Source organism: Coregonus clupeaformis, chromosome 20 (genome assembly GCF_020615455.1).
Source record: "Coregonus clupeaformis isolate EN_2021a chromosome 20, ASM2061545v1, whole genome shotgun sequence".
In the NCBI taxonomy this organism is placed as follows: domain Eukaryota; kingdom Metazoa; phylum Chordata; class Actinopteri; order Salmoniformes; family Salmonidae; genus Coregonus; species Coregonus clupeaformis.
In genome coordinates, this window is record NC_059211.1 from 58985637 (window position 1) to 59005485 (window position 19849).

At 43.3% G+C, this 19849-nt stretch overlaps 1 protein-coding gene across 3 annotated transcripts in view; it reads left to right on the forward strand.

Annotated features, from left to right (window-relative positions):
• Positions 1 to 12911: 12911 nt before the first annotated feature.
• LOC121534189 (cytoplasmic FMR1-interacting protein 1 homolog) overlaps positions 12912 to 19849 on the forward strand; it is a 159016-nt gene continuing 152078 nt past the window's right edge. For all 3 annotated transcript variants that reach the window (XM_041840729.2, XM_041840730.2, XM_041840733.1), the window contains exon 1: positions 12912 to 13109. The gene's annotated coding sequence lies outside the window, so the exon portion shown is untranslated. The remainder of the gene's footprint in view (positions 13110 to 19849) is intronic.

Sequence of the window (19849 nt, forward strand, 5' to 3'; positions counted from 1 at the left end):
ATAGTAATGCAGGATACTGATTTATCATAGTAATGCAGGATACTGATTTATCATAGTAATGCAGGATACTGATTGATCATAGTAATGCAGGATACTGATTTATCATAGTAATGCAGGATACTGATTTATCATAGTAATGCAGGATACTGATTTATCATAGTAATGCAGGATAATGATTTATCATAGTAATGCAGGATACTGATTTATCATAGTAATGCAGGATACTGATTGATCATAGTAATGCAGGATACTGATTGATCATAGTAATGCAGGATACTGATTGATCATAGTAATGCAGGATACTGATTGATCATAGTAATGCAGGATACTGATTGATCATAGTAATGCAGGATACTGATTTATCATAGTAATGCAGGATACTGATTGATCATAGTAATGCAGGATACTGATTTATCATAGTAATGCAGGATACTGATTTATCATAGTAATGCAGGATACTGATTTATCATAGTAATGCAGGATAATGATTTATCATAGTAATGCAGGATACTGATTTATCATAGTAATGCAGGATACTGATTGATCATAGTAATGCAGGATACTGATTGATCATAGTAATGCAGGATACTGATTTATCATAGTAATGCAGGATACTGATTTATCATAGTAATGCAGGATAATGATTTATCATAGTAATGCAGGATACTGATTGATCATAGTAATACAGGATACTGATTTATCATAGTAATGCAGGATACTGATTGATCAAAGTGCTGCAGGATACTGATTGATCATAGTAATGCAGGATACTGATTTATCATAGTAATGCAGGATACTGATTTATCATAGTAATGCAGGATACTGATTTATCATAGTAATGCAGGATACAGATTGATCATAGTAATGCAGGATACTGATTGATCATAGTAATGCAGGATACTGATTTATCATAGTAATGCAGGATACTGATTGATCATAGTAATGCAGGATACTGATTTATCATAGTAATGCAGGATACTGATTGATCATAGTAATGCAGGATACTGATTGATCATAGTAATGCAGGATACTGATTGATCATAGTAATGCAGGATACTGATTTATCATAGTAATGCAGGATACTGATTGATCATAGTAATGCAGGATACTGATTTATCATAGTAATGCAGGATACTGATTTATCATAGTAATGCAGGATACTGATTTATCATAGTAATGCAGGATACTGATTGATCATAGTAATGCAGGATACTGATTTATCATAGTAATGCAGGATACTGATTGATCATAGTAATGCAGGATACTGATTTATCATAGTAATGCAGGATACTGATTGATCATAGTAATACAGGATACTGATGTATCATAGTAATGCAGGATACTGATTTATCATAGTAATGCAGGATACTGATTGATCATAGTAATGCAGGATACTGATTGATCATAGTAATGCAGGATACTGATTGATCATAGTAATGCAGGATACTGATTGATCATAGTAATGCAGGATACTGATTGATCATCGTAATGCAGGATACTGATTTATCATAGTAATGCAGGATACTGATTTATCATAGTAATGCAGGATACTGATTTATCATAGTAATGCAGGATAATGATTTATCATAGTAATACAGGATACTGATTTATCATAGTAATGCAGGATACTGATTGATCATAGTAATGCAGGATACTGATTGATCATAGTAATGCAGGATACTGATTGATCATAGTAATGCAGGATACTGATTGATCATAGTAATGCAGGATACTGATTGATCATAGTAATGCAGGATACTGATTGATCATAGTAATGCAGGATACTGATTTATCATAGTAATGCAGGATACTGATTTATCATAGTAATGCAGGATAATGATTTATCATAGTAATGCAGGATACTGATTGATCATAGTAATGCAGGATACTGATTTATCATAGTAATGCAGGATACTGATTGATCAAAGTGCTGCAGGATACTGATTGATCATAGTAATGCAGGATACTGATTTATCATAGTAATGCAGGATACTGATTTATCATAGTAATGCAGGATACTGATTTATCATAGTAATGCAGGATACTGATTGATCATAGTAATGCAGGATACTGATTTATCATAGTAATGCAGGATACTGATTGATCATAGTAATGCAGGATACTGATTGATCATAGTAATGCAGGATACTGATTTATCATAGTAATGCAGGATACTGATTTATCATAGTAATGCAGGATACTGATTGATCATAGTAATGCAGGATACTGATTGATCATAGTAATGCAGGATACTGATTTATCATAGTAATGCAGGATACTGATTTATCATAGTAATGCAGGATAATGATTTATCATAGTAATGCAGGATACTGATTGATCATAGTAATGCAGGATACTGATTTATCATAGTAATGCAGGATACTGATTGATCAAAGTGCTGCAGGATACTGATTGATCATAGTAATGCAGGATACTGATTTATCATAGTAATGCAGGATACTGATTTATCATAGTAATGCAGGATACTGATTTATCATAGTAATGCAGGATACTGATTGATCATAGTAATGCAGGATACTGATTTATCATAGTAATGCAGGATACTGATTTGATCATAGTAATGCAGGATACTGATTGATCATAGTAATGCAGGATACTGATTGATCATAGTAATGCAGGATACTGATTTATCATAGTAATGCAGGATACTGATTTATCATAGTAATGCGGGATACTGATTTATCATCGTAATGCAGGATACTGATTTATCAGTAATGCAGGATACTGATTTATCATAGTAATGCAGGATACTGATTTATCATAGTAATGCAGGATACTGATTGATCATAGTAATGCAGGATACTGATTGATCATAGTAATGCAGGATACTGATTTATCATAGTAATACAGGATACTGATTTATCAAAGTGCTGCAGGATACTGATTGATCATAGTAATGCAGGATACTGATTGATCATAGTAATGCAGGATACTGATTTATCATAGTAATGCAGGATACTGATTGATCATAGTAATGCAGGATACTGATTGATCATAGTAATGCAGGATACTGATTGATCATAGTAATGCAGGATACTGATTGATCATAGTAATGCAGGATACTGATTGATCATAGTAATGCAGGATACTGATTGATCATAGTAATGCAGGATACTGATTGATCATAGTAATGCAGGATACTGATTTATCATAGTAATGCAGGATACTGATTGATCATAGTAATGCAGGATACTGATTGATCATAGTAATGCAGGATACTGATTGATCATAGTAATGCAGGATACTGATTGATCATAGTAATGCAGGATACTGATTGATCATCGTAATGCAGGATACTGATTGATCATCGTAATGCAGGATACTGATTGATCATAGTAATGCAGGATACTGATTTATCATAGTAATGCAGGATACTGATTGATCATAGTAATGCAGGATACTGATTGATCATAGTAATGCAGGATACTGATTGATCATAGTAATGCAGGATACTGATTGATCATCGTAATGCAGGATACTGATTGATCATAGTAATGCAGGATACTGATTGATCATCGTAATGCAGGATACTGATTGATCATAGTAATGCAGGATACTGATTGATCATAGTAATGCAGGATACTGATTTATACTGAGTGTTTACTACACTACAGTCCTTCCCTAGGTCGTCACTAGTTACCACAGCCACAAAGTCAAGAGGCCCGCCTACTCGACCAATCAGATGAGGGAGTGTGATGACCCATATGAAGGCTCAGAAGGCCCGCCTACCCGACCAATCAGATGAGTTTCAAGTTTTAGTGTCACGTGCAAGTACAGTGAAATTCCTTTCTTGCAGCTCTAACCCCAACAATGCAGTAATCATTTACAGTAATCAATATCAATGTAATACTAAAAATAGCAAGGTAGAACAAAAACACACAATATATAATAATAAGAAGAACACGATAAAGTAAGTAAGCATACTATATACAGGGTCAGTTCCAGTACCATATTTACAATGTTCAGGGATACTGGAGTGATGGAGGTAGATATGTAGAGGGGTAAGGTGACTAGGCATCAGGATATATGATAAACAGAGTAGCAGCAGCGTATATGATGATTGTATGTGAGTGGGTGTGTGTAGAGTCGGTATAAATGTATGTGTGAGCAAATGATCGAGTGAGTGTTTTTGTGTTGGAGTGACAGTGTGCATAGAGAGTGCAAAAATAAAATACAAATGTCAAGTCAGATAGTCCGTTTAGCCATTCTGTTAGCTATTTATCAGTCTTATGGCTAGGGGATAGAAGCTGTTCAGGAGCCTGTTGGTGTCAGACTTGATGCACCGCTACCTAGATAAGGGAGTGTCATGACGCGTATTACGGTTCGCGGCGAACGCCTCATTTTCGAAATGGCATATGTCGAGTTAAAGTTTGAGGACCAAATAACTAAATACATTTTGGAAAAAAAATTGCCAACCTCACTACAATTCATAACATTTAGAAAGGACAAGAGTTTTGGGCTAAAAGGTAAGTTGTTTTTTCTTTATTAGATAACTAGTAGCTAACTTTTGCTACTCTCATCTAAAATGAGAAAAATGCTTATTTTCCCTGTTTTCACTGCATGTGTATATGAAACTGTATTCCTATCATGTAATACTGTGTATAAAGGTACCGTGTATGCAGTGGCGGCTCCTGAAAAAATTCTCAGGAGGGGCAATTTTTCTGATGATTTAGGTGACCTACACACATTTTTAAAAAGATATGTCCAGCAACAACATGAAGACAGGGGCAGCATATAAGTCAATACCAGAAGCATTTATTGACTGATCTCAAAAGTGTTGGCTTACAAAAGCAAAATAAGTTATCACAGTAAAAATAATCAAGGGTGTTCTTTCACATTCCTCAACACTGCATAAACAATATGTATGGCTTTGTAAAAATGAACAACCATATTCTGGCCAATTGTATAGATTTGTAAATATGAACAACCATATTCTGGCCAATTGTATAGATTTGTAAAAATGAACATGAACAGATTTTTTATTTTTTTGAATGGCAGTACCTTTCAAACATGTCTGCTTGCAGTAAGGTAGCACTCACAAGGTGGCCAGAGAAAGAGAACCTTTCTTTGGTGTGATCCAGGATGGTGTTGCAGACCTCTTCAGACAGCCTCTGCTTCTCCTCTTCTCTCAAAGCTGTTCTGGGTCTTTTGGCTCCTGTTGCTTCTTGCAGCTGCTGTTGAGAGGAGTCCCTGAAGGCAAACAGACCAATGTGTTTGTTGGCTTTGTACAGTATTGTTGTCTATGTGATGCACAGGTATATGCAATGTATCCATGTATAGTACAAATACTTCAGTTCCACTTAAAATGGGCAGGGATGCATAAAGTCTTTAGTGTTTAAGTTAGCCTTTGTGTCTCACATAGCCTGGATGTTCAGCACAGTATACAGTGGTGCTCATAAGCTTATGATCCCATGCTAAAGTTGACTAAAAAGAGGAATAAAAAAGAAAAGAAAATTGGTGTCCTTAAAGGTTGGATTTTCCAACTTTTTTAATTAAGTCATTAAGATCAATTTCCAAAGATGATTTTTTTATTTTTTTATTCCTCTTTTTAGTCAGCTTTAGAATGTGTTCATACACTTATGAGCACCACTGTACAGTACACATAGTATATAAAATAAGATAGATTACACCACTGGCCATATATAATGACAATAATGTAATTTCAAACACAAATGCAGTCTCCTTTCATGCATACATTTTCAAATAAAGCTCTGCTTTGAGAAAGATCGAATGATATTGTTTAATCTTTATCTTACCTTATGGCCTGCACACTGCTTGCGAAGCTGTCGAGGGCACGTTTGATAAAGACAGCATCGATGTCCTTATTCTGTAGCTTCTGGTACGGTGGGCTGGTCAAATGAACCCAATGAACCCGTCCGGATGGCTTCAAAACATTCTATGAGGTCGTCTCGATTCTCGTAGACAGTGTTCACGACTCTGCTGTTGCTAACCTCATCGTTGTGGCGGCGGACAGCTAGCCTGTATCCCTCATCCAGTTGAGTGGCAATATTCACTCTCACCAAAGCAGACAATCTCAAACAGCTATCAATGTGGGTCTTTGACAGCTCATTTTTCTTAATCTTTTCTGAAAGATGGTGCATGTCGGTTACACCAGTCGCTGTCCAAGCGTTGCTGTCTGCCGTTCATGGTTACGTTACGTTACGTATGACGAAAGCGCGTAGTGCAAGCCCTCAGACACCCATAGAGAATGTATTGAAAGCTCAGAAATTTGAAAAAAAATATTTTACATTAGAGGCTATGAGAGACTTCTGGGCGATTTTCAACCTGACTGAAATCGCCCCAAAACGGGCGGGGACATTTGAAGCACGACTTTAGCCTGATTGGACATTTAGTGGCTGGCAGATCAGACGTGAACACTGAACTACTGTTGCCATGATATAATTGATTAGAAAAAAAATCCCTTCCTTTTCCCGTTTGGCAGTGCGTCGCCCATATCGCCCTATTGAACACACCGCCCATGCTTGAGTTGGACATAGGCATGTGTCAGTCAGGATCACTTGCATCAAAATAGCTTAATTGCAAATTAAAGCTGATGATGTATCTTTTACAGGTATGTGATACCATCCTGAGTCATGCCAAAGAGAGGTTCTCCTTCACCCAGCACCTCATCAGCGCAACACTATTGCACGGAGAGTTGTTCCCACAACACAGTGTGAAGTTCCCCGATACAGCGCTTGAAACAACCGTGGAGGCGTACCCCCATGTTGAACAAGGCCAAGCTCAAAACCGAACTGTCCCTCATCTATGAGAACAGTGAGTTCAAGGCTTGTAGTGGTGCAGTGCCCCTGTACCAGTTCTTCATGGAGAACAACCTTCAGAGCACTTTCACAGAGACTGCCAGCCTCCTCAAGATCCTCATCACCACACCCATGACAACTGCTGAGTCAGAAAGGTGCTTCTCTACACTGAAAAGGATCAAGACCTTCCTGAGAAACAGCATGACACAGGATCGCCTGAACGCTCTGGCCATGCTCTCCATGGAGAAGAAACTTGTCAGGGACATTCCTGACTTTAATCAAAGGGTCATTGAGAGGTTTGCCACTCAGAAGGACAGACGGGCAAAATTCCTGTACAAATAAGATGACAGACACACACACACAGAGCAGCTCTGGCCGCATGTTTCTTTGTATATAGTTGACCTTAGCATAAAAAATCCAGTTATATATGGTACTCTAGAAAGTCTTAATAGTGTCTTTGCTAATATTACTGTATATATGTTGTTTTGTATCAATTAATTGTTGCAGTTCTGGAGCACATTAACAATTAGTCACATTTAGTATGATCATAAAATACTGTATGCTATTCTTCCAGTCAAAGGTTTGAGTTCATCCACTTGATATCCATTTCTATATTATACATCCTTTTATACAGTGTAAGATTTCCTATAAACTTTATAATAATTTCATGTTATTGTCCACTTTCCACTCTGTTCTGACAGCATGCCTGTTGCGTTGCCTGTTTACTACCAATGGTGAAAAGTTCACTTTAAATGCAAATGAAAGGCTTGGGTTTGTGTAATATGTTTTTGTGTAAGAATGCCTCAACTTTTTAATATTGGCATTAAATAATTACTGAATGTTTCACTGAGCACTGCTGTCCTGCAGTTTGTGTTAAAATATATCGCGATGGTTACAGGAAAAAAAAAGTATGGCACAGCCCCACCGAGAATATTTTTCACCAGCCGCCACTGTAGAAAAGTGTAATGTAAATCCAAAAAAGTAATATGAAATGTTTTGTCATCTTCCATAGCTTGAAGACCATGCCTTTGTACAGAGACGGAAACTGGTATAAAATACCAAAAAGGTGGACTGCAAGGTTTAAGTTAAATAAATAAATGACTAAAGTAAGGGTCTAGGTGCCAAATAAAGTAACAGGGTTGAAGTTTTCATCTTAAATCAGACAAATCTGCCAATTTCAAACATTTACATTTCTGTGAACATTTCTGTGAAACTGTACGTTTTTCCTGTGGATTTAGAAAATAAAACTCTAAAATCAAGATGTGTCAACTTGTTTGTCTACATGTCATTTTAAAAACAATGCAGATATTGGAGTAAACCTATTTTGTGTTCAGACAAGTAACCATGGGTAAGGGAAAACATCATGATAAGCTGAGTTTGAATAAGACATCCGATAACTACTTTGCATTCATTACGGTTGGTTTAACTATATCTAATAAATAACCAAATCATTGATGGATCAATAGATAAAAGAAATGCATGTATCTAGTCTGCCCTTCAAGCCGGTCAGCACACGCGTCATCACACTCCCTCATCTGATTGGTCGAGTATTCCCGAGTGGCGCAGTGGTCTAAGGCACTGCATCGCAGTGCTAGCTGTGCCACTAGAGATCCTGGTTCGAATCCAGGCTCTGTCGTAGCCTGCCGTGACCAGGAGACCCATGGGGCGGCGCACAATTGGCCCAGCGTCGTCCAGGGTAGGGGAGGGAATGGCCGGCAGGGATGTAGCTCAGTTGGTAGAGCATGGCGTTTGCAACGCCAGGGTTGTGGGTTCGATTCCCACGGGGGGGCCAGTATTAAAAATAATGTATGCACTAACTGTAAGTCGCTCTGGATAAGAGCGTCTGCTAAATGACTACAATGTAAAAATATAAATGAGTAGGCGGGCCTTCTGGCTTTGTGGCTGTGGTAACTAGTGACCAGTCCTTCCCTGTGAAGGAGTTCCCCACACCGTCCCTAGTGGATAAACCAGTCCTTCCCTGCGAAGGAGTTCCCCACACCGTCCCTAGTGGATAAACCAGTCCTTCCCTGCGAAGGAGTTCCCCACACCGTCCCTAGTGGATAAACCAGTCCTTCCCTGCGAAGGAGTTCCCCACACCGTCCCTAGTGGATAAACCAGTCCTTCCCTGCGAAGGAGTTCCCCACACCGTCCCTAGTGGATAAACCAGTCCTTCCCTGCGAAGGGAGTTCCCCACACCGTCCCTAGTGGATAAACCAGTCCTTCCCTGTGAAGGAGTTCCCACACCGTCCCTAGTGGATAAACCAGTCCTTCCCTGTGAAGGTGTTCCCCACACCGTCCCTAGTGGATAAACCAGTCCTTCCCTGTGAAGGTGTTCCCCACACCGTCCCTAGTGGATAAACCAGTCCTTCCCTGTGAAGGTGTTCCCCACACCGTCCCTAGTGGATAAACCAGTCCTTCCCTGTGAAGGAGTTCCCCACACCGTCCCTAGTGGATAAACCAGTCCTTCCCTGTGAAGGTGTTCCCCACACCGTCCCTAGTGGATAAACCAGTCCTTCCCTGTGAAGGTGTTCCCCACACCGTCCCTAGTGGATAAACCAGTCCTTCCCTGTGAAGGAGTTCCCCACACCGTCCCTAGTGGATAAACCAGTCCTTCCCTGTGAAGGAGTTCCCCACACCGTCCCTAGTGGATAAACCAGTCCTTCCCTGCGAAGGAGTTCCCCACACCGTCCCTAGTGGATAAACCAGTCCTTCCCTGCGAAGGAGTTCCCCACACCGTCCCTAGTGGATAAACCAGTCCTTCCCTGCGAAGGAGTTCCCCACACCGTCCCTAGTGGATAAACCAGTCCTTCCCTGCGAAGGAGTTCCCCACACCGTCCCTAGTGGATAAACCAGTCCTTCCCTGCGAAGGAGTTCCCCACACCGTCCCTAGTGGATAAACCAGTCCTTCCCCTGCGAAGGAGTTCCCCACACCGTCCCTAGTGGATAAACCAGTCCTTCCCTGCGAAGGAGTTCCCCACACCGTCCCTAGTGGATAAACCAGTCCTTCCCTGCGAAGGTGTTCCCCACACCGTCCCTAGTGGATAAACCAGTCCTTCCCTGCGAAGGTGTTCCCCACACCGTCCCTAGTGGATAAACCAGTCCTTCCCTGCGAAGGAGTTCCCCACACCGTCCCTAGTGGATAAACCAGTCCTTCCCCTGTGAAGGAGTTCCCCACACCGTCCCTAGTGGATAAACCAGTCCTTCCCTGTGAAGGTGTTCCCCACACCGTCCCTAGTGGATAAACCAGTCCTTCCCTGCGAAGGAGTTCCCCACACCGTCCCTAGTGGATAAACCAGTCCTTCCCTGTGAAGGAGTTCCCCACACCGTCCCTAGTGGATAAACCAGTCCTTCCCTGTGAAGGAGTTCCCCACACCGTCCCTAGTGGATAAACCAGTCCTTCCCTGTGAAGGAGTTCCCCACACCGTCCCTAGTGGATAAACCAGTCCTTCCCTGTGAAGGAGTTCCCCACACCGTCCCTAGTGGATAAACCAGTCCTTCCCTGTGAAGGAGTTCCCCACACCGTCCCTAGTGGATAAACCAGTCCTTCCCTGTGAAGGAGTTCCCCACACCGTCCCTAGTGGATAAACCAGTCCTTCCCTGTGAAGGAGTTCCCCACACCGTCCCTAGTGGATAAACCAGTCCTTCCCTGTGAAGGAGTTCCCCACACCGTCCCTAGTGGATAAACCAGTCCTTCCCTGTGAAGGAGTTCCCCACACCGTCCCTAGTGGATAAACCAGTCCTTCCCTGTGAAGGGAGTTCCCCACACCGTCCCTAGTGGATAAACCAGTCCTTCCCTGTGAAGGAGTTCCCCACACCGTCCCTAGTGGATAAACCAGTCCTTCCCTGTGAAGGAGTTCCCCACACCGTCCCTAGTGGATAAACCAGTCCTTCCCTGTGAAGGAGTTCCCCCACACCGTCCCTAGTGGATAAACCAGTCCTTCCCTGTGAAGGAGTTCCCCACACCGTCCCTAGTGGATAAACCAGTCCTTCCCTGTGAAGGAGTTCCCCACACCGTCCCTAGTGGATAAACCAGTCCTTCCCTGTGAAGGAGTTCCCCACACCGTCCCTAGTGGATAAACCAGTCCTTCCCTGCGAAGGAGTTCCCCACACCGTCCCTAGTGGATAAACCAGTCCTTCCCTGCGAAGGAGTTCCCCACACCGTCCCTAGTGGATAAACCAGTCCTTCCCTGCGAAGGAGTTCCCCACACCGTCCCTAGTGGATAAACCAGTCCTTCCCTGCGAAGGAGTTCCCCACACCGTCCCTAGTGGATAAACCAGTCCTTCCCTGTGAAGGTGTTCCCCACACCGTCCCTAGTGGATAAACCAGTCCTTCCCTGTGAAGGAGTTCCCCACACCGTCCCTAGTGGATAAACCAGTCCTTCCCTGTGAAGGAGTTCCCCACACCGTCCCTAGTGGATAAACCAGTCCTTCCCTGTGAAGGAGTTCCCCACACCGTCCCTAGTGGATAAACCAGTCCTTCCCTGTGAAGGAGTTCCCCACACCGTCCCTAGTGGATAAACCAGTCCTTCCCTGTGAAGGAGTTCCCCACACCGTCCCTAGTGGATAAACCAGTCCTTCCCTGTGAAGGAGTTCCCCACACCGTCCCTAGTGGATAAACCAGTCCTTCCCTGTGAAGGAGTTCCCCACACCGTCCCTAGTGGATAAACCAGTCCTTCCCTGTGAAGGAGTTCCCCACACCGTCCCTAGTGGATAAACCAGTCCTTCCCTGTGAAGGAGTTCCCCACACCGTCCCTAGTGGATAAACCAGTCCTTCCCTGTGAAGGAGTTCCCCACACCGTCCCTAGTGGATAAACCAGTCCTTCCCTGTGAAGGAGTTCCCCACACCGTCCCTAGTGGATAAACCAGTCCTTCCCTGTGAAGGAGTTCCCCACACCGTCCCTAGTGGATAAACCAGTCCTTCCCTGTGAAGGAGTTCCCACACCGTCCCTAGTGGATAAACCAGTCCTTCCCTGTGAAGGAGTTCCCCACACCGTCCCTAGTGGATAAACCAGTCCTTCCCTGTGAAGGAGTTCCCCACACCGTCCCTAGTGGATAAACCAGTCCTTCCCTGTGAAGGAGTTCCCCACACCGTCCCTAGTGGATAAACCAGTCCTTCCCTGTGAAGGAGTTCCCCACACCGTCCCTAGTGGATAAACCAGTCCTTCCCTGTGAAGGAGTTCCCCACACCGTCCCTAGTGGATAAACCAGTCCTTCCCTGTGAAGGAGTTCCCCACACCGTCCCTAGTGGATAAACCAGTCCTTCCCTGTGAAGGAGTTCCCCACACCGTCCCTAGTGGATAAACCAGTCCTTCCCTGCGAAGGAGTTCCCCACACCGTCCCTAGTGGATAAACCAGTCCTTCCCTGTGAAGGAGTTCCCCACACCGTCCCTAGTGGATAAACCAGTCCTTCCCTGTGAAGGAGTTCCCCACACCGTCCCTAGTGGATAAACCAGTCCTTCCCTGTGAAGGAGTTCCCCACACCGTCCCTAGTGGATAAACCAGTCCTTCCCTGTGAAGGAGTTCCCCACACCGTCCCTAGTGGATAAACCAGTCCTTCCCTGTGAAGGAGTTCCCCACACCGTCCCTAGTGGATAAACCAGTCCTTCCCTGTGAAGGAGTTCCCCACACCGTCCCTAGTGGATAAACCAGTCCTTCCCTGTGAAGGAGTTCCCCACCACCGTCCCTAGTGGATAAACCAGTCCTTCCCTGTGAAGGAGTTCCCCACACCGTCCCTAGTGGATAAACCAGTCCTTCCCTGTGAAGGAGTTCCCCACACCGTCCCTAGTGGATAAACCAGTCCTTCCCTGTGAAGGAGTTCCCACACACCGTCCCTAGTGGATAAACCAGTCCTTCCCTGTGAAGGAGTTCCCCACACCGTCCCTAGTGGATAAACCAGTCCTTCCCTGTGAAGGAGTTCCCCACACCGTCCCTAGTGGATAAACCAGTCCTTCCCTGTGAAGGAGTTCCCCACACCGTCCCTAGTGGATAAACCAGTCCTTCCCTGTGAAGGAGTTCCCCACACCGTCCCTAGTGGATAAACCAGTCCTTCCCTGTGAAGGAGTTCCCCACACCGTCCCTAGTGGATAACTTCCGCACCGCAGCTGAGGAGTTTCCTGTTGAATTTCCCTGCTTTAGAGGGACAGGAACTCCCTCAACTCGACTCGCTGCGAGAGCATCCGACAGGGACGAAGATTCCCCCCGACTAAAAACTGGGCTATCTATGCCTTTTCACCGCCATTGCTTTCCAGCGGCGTCCAGATTGTTAATATTAGTGTTGAATGGATTTCTAATTCGTTAAAGTGGACCAAATTCCCAGGAAAACAACTCCGGGTGAGTATCTAATCAGCTCGGGAAATTTTAGCTGTGTAACCAACGCCTACGAAAACTTTCTGTGATGTTTCTCTTGGCTGGGTGTTGTCTTTTGTGGCTTCGCGTTGTTTTACTCGTTATGGGTTTTGTATACAAGAGAATTACAGTTTTTATCGAATTTAGACGACAAAAATAAATAGTTATGCGTTTATTGGTTTGATTAATGAATGAAAAGGAAAGTCGATAAACTGCATATTTTTCTTGGACGCCCCAGGCCCGATACAAACACACTAATCAGACGAGCTAGGATCTTGACACGCAACAGTCTGCTCTCTACAGCAGGAATCTCACATCGATCCGCCCGTCGACAGTAAATCTTATACAGGCGAGTCAGACAGGTTGCAGGAATCATTTGCAAACCAATCATGGTGGTTGTTGACTGACAAATCAATGAGAAAATACTAAAAGTGCTCCAAATAATCGACTGTTGGGGAAGCTACTCTGAAATCTAGCCCTTGATCATGACTCCATTACATTACACATACAGTGCATTCGGAAAGTGCACTTAAAGGACTCAGACCATGAGAAACCAGATTCTCTGGTCTGATGAAACCAAGATTTAACTCTTTGGCCTGAATACCAAGCGTCACGTCTGGAGGAAACCTGGAACAATCCCTACTGTGAAGCATGGTGGTGGCAGCATCATGCTGTGGGGATGTTTTTCAGCGGCAGGGACTGGGAGACTAGTCAGGATCGAGGGAAAGATGAACAGAGCAAAGTACAGAGAGATCCTTGATGAAAACCTGCTCCAGAGTGCTCAGGACCTCAGACTGGGGCAAAGGTTCACCTTCCAACAGGACAACGACCCAAAGCACACAGCCAAGACAACGCAGGAGTGTCTTCGGGACAAGTCTCTGAATGTCCTTGAGTGGACCAAAAATAGCTGTGCAGCGACGCACCCCATCCAACCTGACAGAGCTTGAGAGGATCTGCAGAGAAGAATGGGAGAAACTCCCCAAATACAGTTGTGTAGCGTCATACCAAAGAAGACTCGAGGTTGTAATCGCTGGCGAAGGTGCTTCAACAAAGTACTGAGTAAAAGGTCTGAATACTTATGTGAATGTGATATTTCTGTTTTTTTAAATGTTTAATACATTTGCTAAAATGTTATTATGGGATATTGTGTGTAGGTTTATGAGGGGGGGAAAAAACTATTTATCAATTTTAGAATAAAAATGTATGTCTAAAAACCAGTTTTTGCTTTGTCAGTATGGGGTATTGTGTGGGTATTGAGGAATATGTTTTTTTTTTTTGAAAAAGGCTGTAACGTAACAAAATGTGGAAAAAGTCAAGGGGTCTGAATACTTTCCGAATGCACTGTAAGTCATTGGATGAAAACGTCTTCTGTAGTGGGGAGTTTTGTTAAGATCCTTCTGAACATTAACATCATCATCGCTGTATAACGGCTAGGGGCCGGCCAGGCAGAGACAGCAAGGGCGGTTCGTCTCTCCAGTGCCTTTCCGTTCACCTTCGCACCCCTGGGCCAGACTACACTCAATCATAGGACCTACTGAAGAGATGAGTCTTCAGTAAAGACTTAAAGGTCGAGACCGAGTCTGCGTCTCTCACATGGATCGGCAGACCATTCCATAAAAATGGAGCTCTATAGGAGAAAGCCCTGCCTCCAGCTGTTTGCTTAGAAATTCTAGGGCCAATAAGGAGGCCTGCGTACGTGTAGGTATGTACGGCAGGACCAAATCGGAGAGGTTGGAGCAAGCCCATGTAATGCTTTGTAGTCACTGAGATCTTCAGTAAGACCATTCTACTGCCAATGTTTGTCTATGGAGATTGCATGGCTGTGTGCTAGATTTTATACACCTGTTAGCAGTGGGTGAACTAGCCAAATCAACTAATTTGAAGGTGTGTCCACATACTTTTGGCCATGTAGTGTACTTTGAAAAAGTAGTTAACTACATCTAAGCTACTTCGGGGAGAAGTGATCATATCTTAATCTGAAATGTCATAGACTGCAAATTGCAAGAACAGATCACTCTAGAGTCAGATGTTGACAGAATGTGTAATTTAGCCTATTAAACACAAAAAATATGTTTCAAGTAAGAATTAGGCAGCTCTTTTTGCCAAAAACAGTAGTGTGTAGTTCCAGTAGTTAGCTACACCGCTACATGGTAAAACAGTAGTGTGTAGTTCCAGTAGTTAGCTACACCGCTACATGGTAAAACAGTAGTGTGTAGTTCCAGTAGTTAGCTACACCGCTACATGGTAAAACAGTAGTGTGTAGTTCCAGTAGTTAGCTACACCGCTACATGGTAAAACAGTAGTGTGTAGTTCCAGTAGTTAGCTACACCGCTACATGGTAAAACAGTAGTGTGTAGTTCCGGTAGTTAGCTACACCGCTACATGGTAAAACAGTAGCGTGTAATTCCGGTAGTTAGCTACACCGCTACATGGTAAAACAGTAGTGTGTAGTTCTGGTAGTTAGCTACACCGCTACATGGTAAAACAGTAGTGTGTAGTTCCGGTAGTTAGCTACACCGCTACATGGTAAAACAGTAGCGTGTAATTCCGGTAGTTAGCTACACCGCTACATGGTAAAACAGTAGTGTGTAGTTCCAGTAGTTAGCTACACCGCTACATGGTAAAACAGTAGTGTGTAGTTCCAGTAGTTAGCTACACCGCTACATGGTAAAACAGTAGCGTGTAATTCCGGTAGTTAGCTACACCGCTACATGGTAAAACAGTAGTGTGTAGTTCCAGTAGTTAGCTACACCGCTACATGGTAAAACAGTAGCGTGTAGTTCCGGTAGTTAGCTACACCGCTACATGGTAAAACAGTAGTGTGTAGTTCCGGTAGTTAGCTACACCGCTACATGGTAAAACAGTAGTGTGTAGTTCCAGTAGTTAGCTACACCGCTACATGGTAAAACAGTAGTGTGTAGTTCCAGTAGTTAGCTACACCGCTACATGGTAAAACAGTAGTGTGTAATTCCGGTAGTTAGCTACACCGCTACATGGTAAAACAGTAATCAACTACTGAAAACACTACCTAGATTTTGAATTTATACTGAACAAAAATAGAAACGCATCATGCAACAATTTCAAAAATTTAACAGAGTTACAGTTCATATAAGGAAATAATTTAATTAGGCCCTAATCTATGGATTTCACATGACTGGGCAGGGGTGCAGCCATGGGTGGGTCTGGGAGGGCATAGGCCCACCCACTTGGGAGCCAGGCCCACCCACTGGGGAGCCAGGCCCAGCCAATCAGAATGAGTCCCACCCCCCCCAGACGAAATTTGAGAGAAATAAGCTTTTTGTAGGTATGGAACATTTCTGTGATTTTTTTTATTTCAGCTCATGAAACATGGTACCAACACTTTACATGTTGCGTTTTATTTTTGTGTTCAGTGTAGTTCAACTACCACCAAGCTACTGCAAAATGTATAGTAGTTTAATTACTAGTTGAACTACATGTAGGTCACTGCTGTTGGGTTGTTATTGAGGAACAGATTTCAAAGTCAACATTTTCAGAAGTCTTTTTGAACTGAAGTCATATCCCATTGCTCTGCAAAAATTCAGTTTCAAATTATATTTGGTGTGAGTGCATATGAACCAGATCTCTGTAGTGACTTGTATTATTGTGTTAATTAGAGATTGGTTTCTATGGACTCGTATCATATCTGTTGTGTGTGGGTTAGTTGGTATGGCCCAGGTAATGTAACCATTCATCGGTTGGTTGGATCCTTTCTTGGTAATACACCTACTATGCTGGATCCATTCTGCCACCACTAACCAAATCTGCAATTAGATCTAGAGAAGTTTCTCTTAAAGCTCAACACTTCTATATTGAGACCAGATAGGCCAAGATCCAGTCTAGTAAAGCCCCTCCAGCGGTCTAATAAAGCCCCTCCAGCGGTCTGGTAAAAGCCCCTCCAGCGGTCTGGTAAAAGCCCCTCCAGCGGTCTAGTAAAAGCCCTCCAGCGGTCTAATAAAAGCCCTCCAGCGGTCTAATAAAAGCCCTCCAGCGGTCTAATAAAAGCCCTCCAGCGGTCTAATAAAAGCCCCTCCAGCGGTCTAATAAAGGCCCTCCAGCGGTCTAATAAAGGCCCTCCAGCGGTCTAATAAAGCCCCTCCAGCGGTCTAATAAAAGCCCTCCAGCGGTCTAATAAAGGCCCTCCAGCGGTCTAATAAAAGCCCTCCAGCGGTCTAATAAAAGCCCTCCAGCGGTCTAATAAAGGCCCTCCAGCGGTCTAATAAAAGCCCTCCAGCGGTCTAATAAAAGCCCTCCAGCGGTCTAATAAAGGCCCTCCAGCGGTCTAATAAAGGCCCTCCAGCGGTCTAATAAAGCCCCTCCAGCGGTCTAATAAATCCCCTCCAGCGGTCTAATAAAAGCCCTTGTGTGTTTTTGTTTGTATTTGCTCAGTGTCTTCCTTCCTTGTGTGATCAGGTGAAGCACAGTAGAGGGGGTGGTGCTGAGGTTTAGGAGAAGTGAGAGTTGCTGCTGAGGTTTAGGAGAAGTGAAAGAGAGCAGCTGTAGATGTGGGAGGGTGACAACTGGACCCTGGTATCACAGGTTTGGTTTGTGGTGGGGCGGTTCATATATCTTTACAGGGTTTCTACCTCAGTTGTTTTTCTGGGGTAAAGTGAGGCTTCGAGCAAAGTGGTTTCCTTGGAAGCTGAAGTTTTAATGTGATTTCACACCTCTTGTATATTTCCGATGTGGGGGTTTCCTCCACTGATCACTTGTTGCAACTGCACAGCTACAGTTGGAGGTGTGACTCTGTCTGTCTGTTGGAGGTGTGACTCTGTCAGTCCCCTGTTTAGACTGGTTTACACACATCGACAGAGGCTTGCCAAAGTATTCACCCCCCTTGCCATTTTTCCTATTTTGTTGCCTTACAACCTGGAATTTAAATGGATTTTTGGAGGGTTTGTATCATTTGATTTACACAATATGCCTACCACTTTGAAGATGCAAAATATTTTTGTGTGTGAAACAAACAAGAAATAAGACAAAAAAGCAGAGAACTTGAGCGTGCGTAACTATTCACCCCCCCCCCCACCCCAAAGTCAATACTTTGTAGAGCCACCATTTGCAGCAATGACTCCAGAGTGGCGCAGTGGTCTAAGGCACTGCATCGCAGTGCTAGCTGTGCCACTAGAGATCCTGGTTCGAGTCCAGGCTCTGTCGCAGCCGGCCGCGACCGGGAGACCCATGGACGGCGCACAATTGGTCCAGCGTCGTCCAAGGTAGGGGAGGGTTTGGCCGGCAGGGATGTGGGTTCGTTTCCCATGGGGGGCCAGTATGAAAAAAATTAATATGTATGCATTCACTAATGTAAGTCGCTCTGGATAAGAGCGTCTGCTAAATGATTAAAATTTAAAATTACAGAGCCAGTTTGCGCTGTTCTGTGAAGAGAGTAGTACACAGCGTTGTATGAGATCTTCAGTTTCTTGGCAATTTCTCGCATGGAATAGCCTTCATTTCTTAGAACAAGAATAGACTGACGAGTTTCAGAAGAAAGTTATTTGTTTCTGGCCATTTTGAGCCTGTAATCGAACCCACAATTGCTGATGCTCCAGATACTCAACTAGTCTCAAGAAGGCCAGTTTTATTGCTTCTTTAATCAGCACAACAGTTTTCAGCTGTGCTAACATCATTGCAAAAGGGTTTTCTAATGATTAATTAGCCATTTAAAATGATAAACTTTGATTAGGAAACACAACGTGCCATTGGAACACAGGAGTGATGGTTGCTGATAATGGGCCTCTGTACGCCTATGTAGATATTCCATAAAAAATCAGCCGTTTCCAGCTACAATAGCCATTTACAACATTAACTATGTCTACACTGTATTTCTGATCAATTTGCAGTTATTTTAATGGTCAAGCAATTTTTCTTTCGAAAACAGGGACATTTCTAAGTGACCCCAAACTTTTGAACGGTAGAGTATATTAGCATTTTCGCCCTTCATATCCAAATCTATAAGTAACATCATTGAGCTACAACATGTTTAGATACTTTATGATGATTTGGATATGAATCGTGAAAATGCTAATATAGGTACCATTGACTTGCATTGGAGCCAGCAAAATTGATAAAATGGTGTGGCAGGAACTGCGGCATCTAGTGGGTAAAACCTTGTACTTTCACACAAATTTATGGGGGAAACGCAAGCGACTGCAATGGCTAATATCTCTGAACACGGGAAAAAACATCACCAAATTCACTATATAGTATGAATAAACAATGCTCCAAGCTTCAGCTTCATAATACACTGAACAAAAATATAAACGCAACATGCAACAATTTCAAAGATTTTACTGAGTTACAGTTCATATACGGAAATCAGTCAATTGAAACAACTTCATTAGGCCCTAATCTATGAATTTCACATGACTGGGAATACAGATATGCATCTGTTGGTCACAGATACCTTAAAAAAAAAAGTACAAAAAAAAGAACAATATCTGGTGTGACCACCATTTGCCTCGTGCAGCGCAACATCTCCTTCACATAGAGTTGATCAGGCTGTTGATTGTGGCCTGTGGAATGTTGGTCCACTTCAATGGCTGTGCGAAGTTGATGGATATTGGCGAGACCTGGAACACGCTGTCGTACACGTCGATCGAGAGCATCCCAAACATGCTCAATGGATGACATGTCTGAGTATGCAGGCCATGGAAGAACTGGGACATTTTCAGCTTCCAGGAATTGTGTACAGATCCTTGCGACATGGG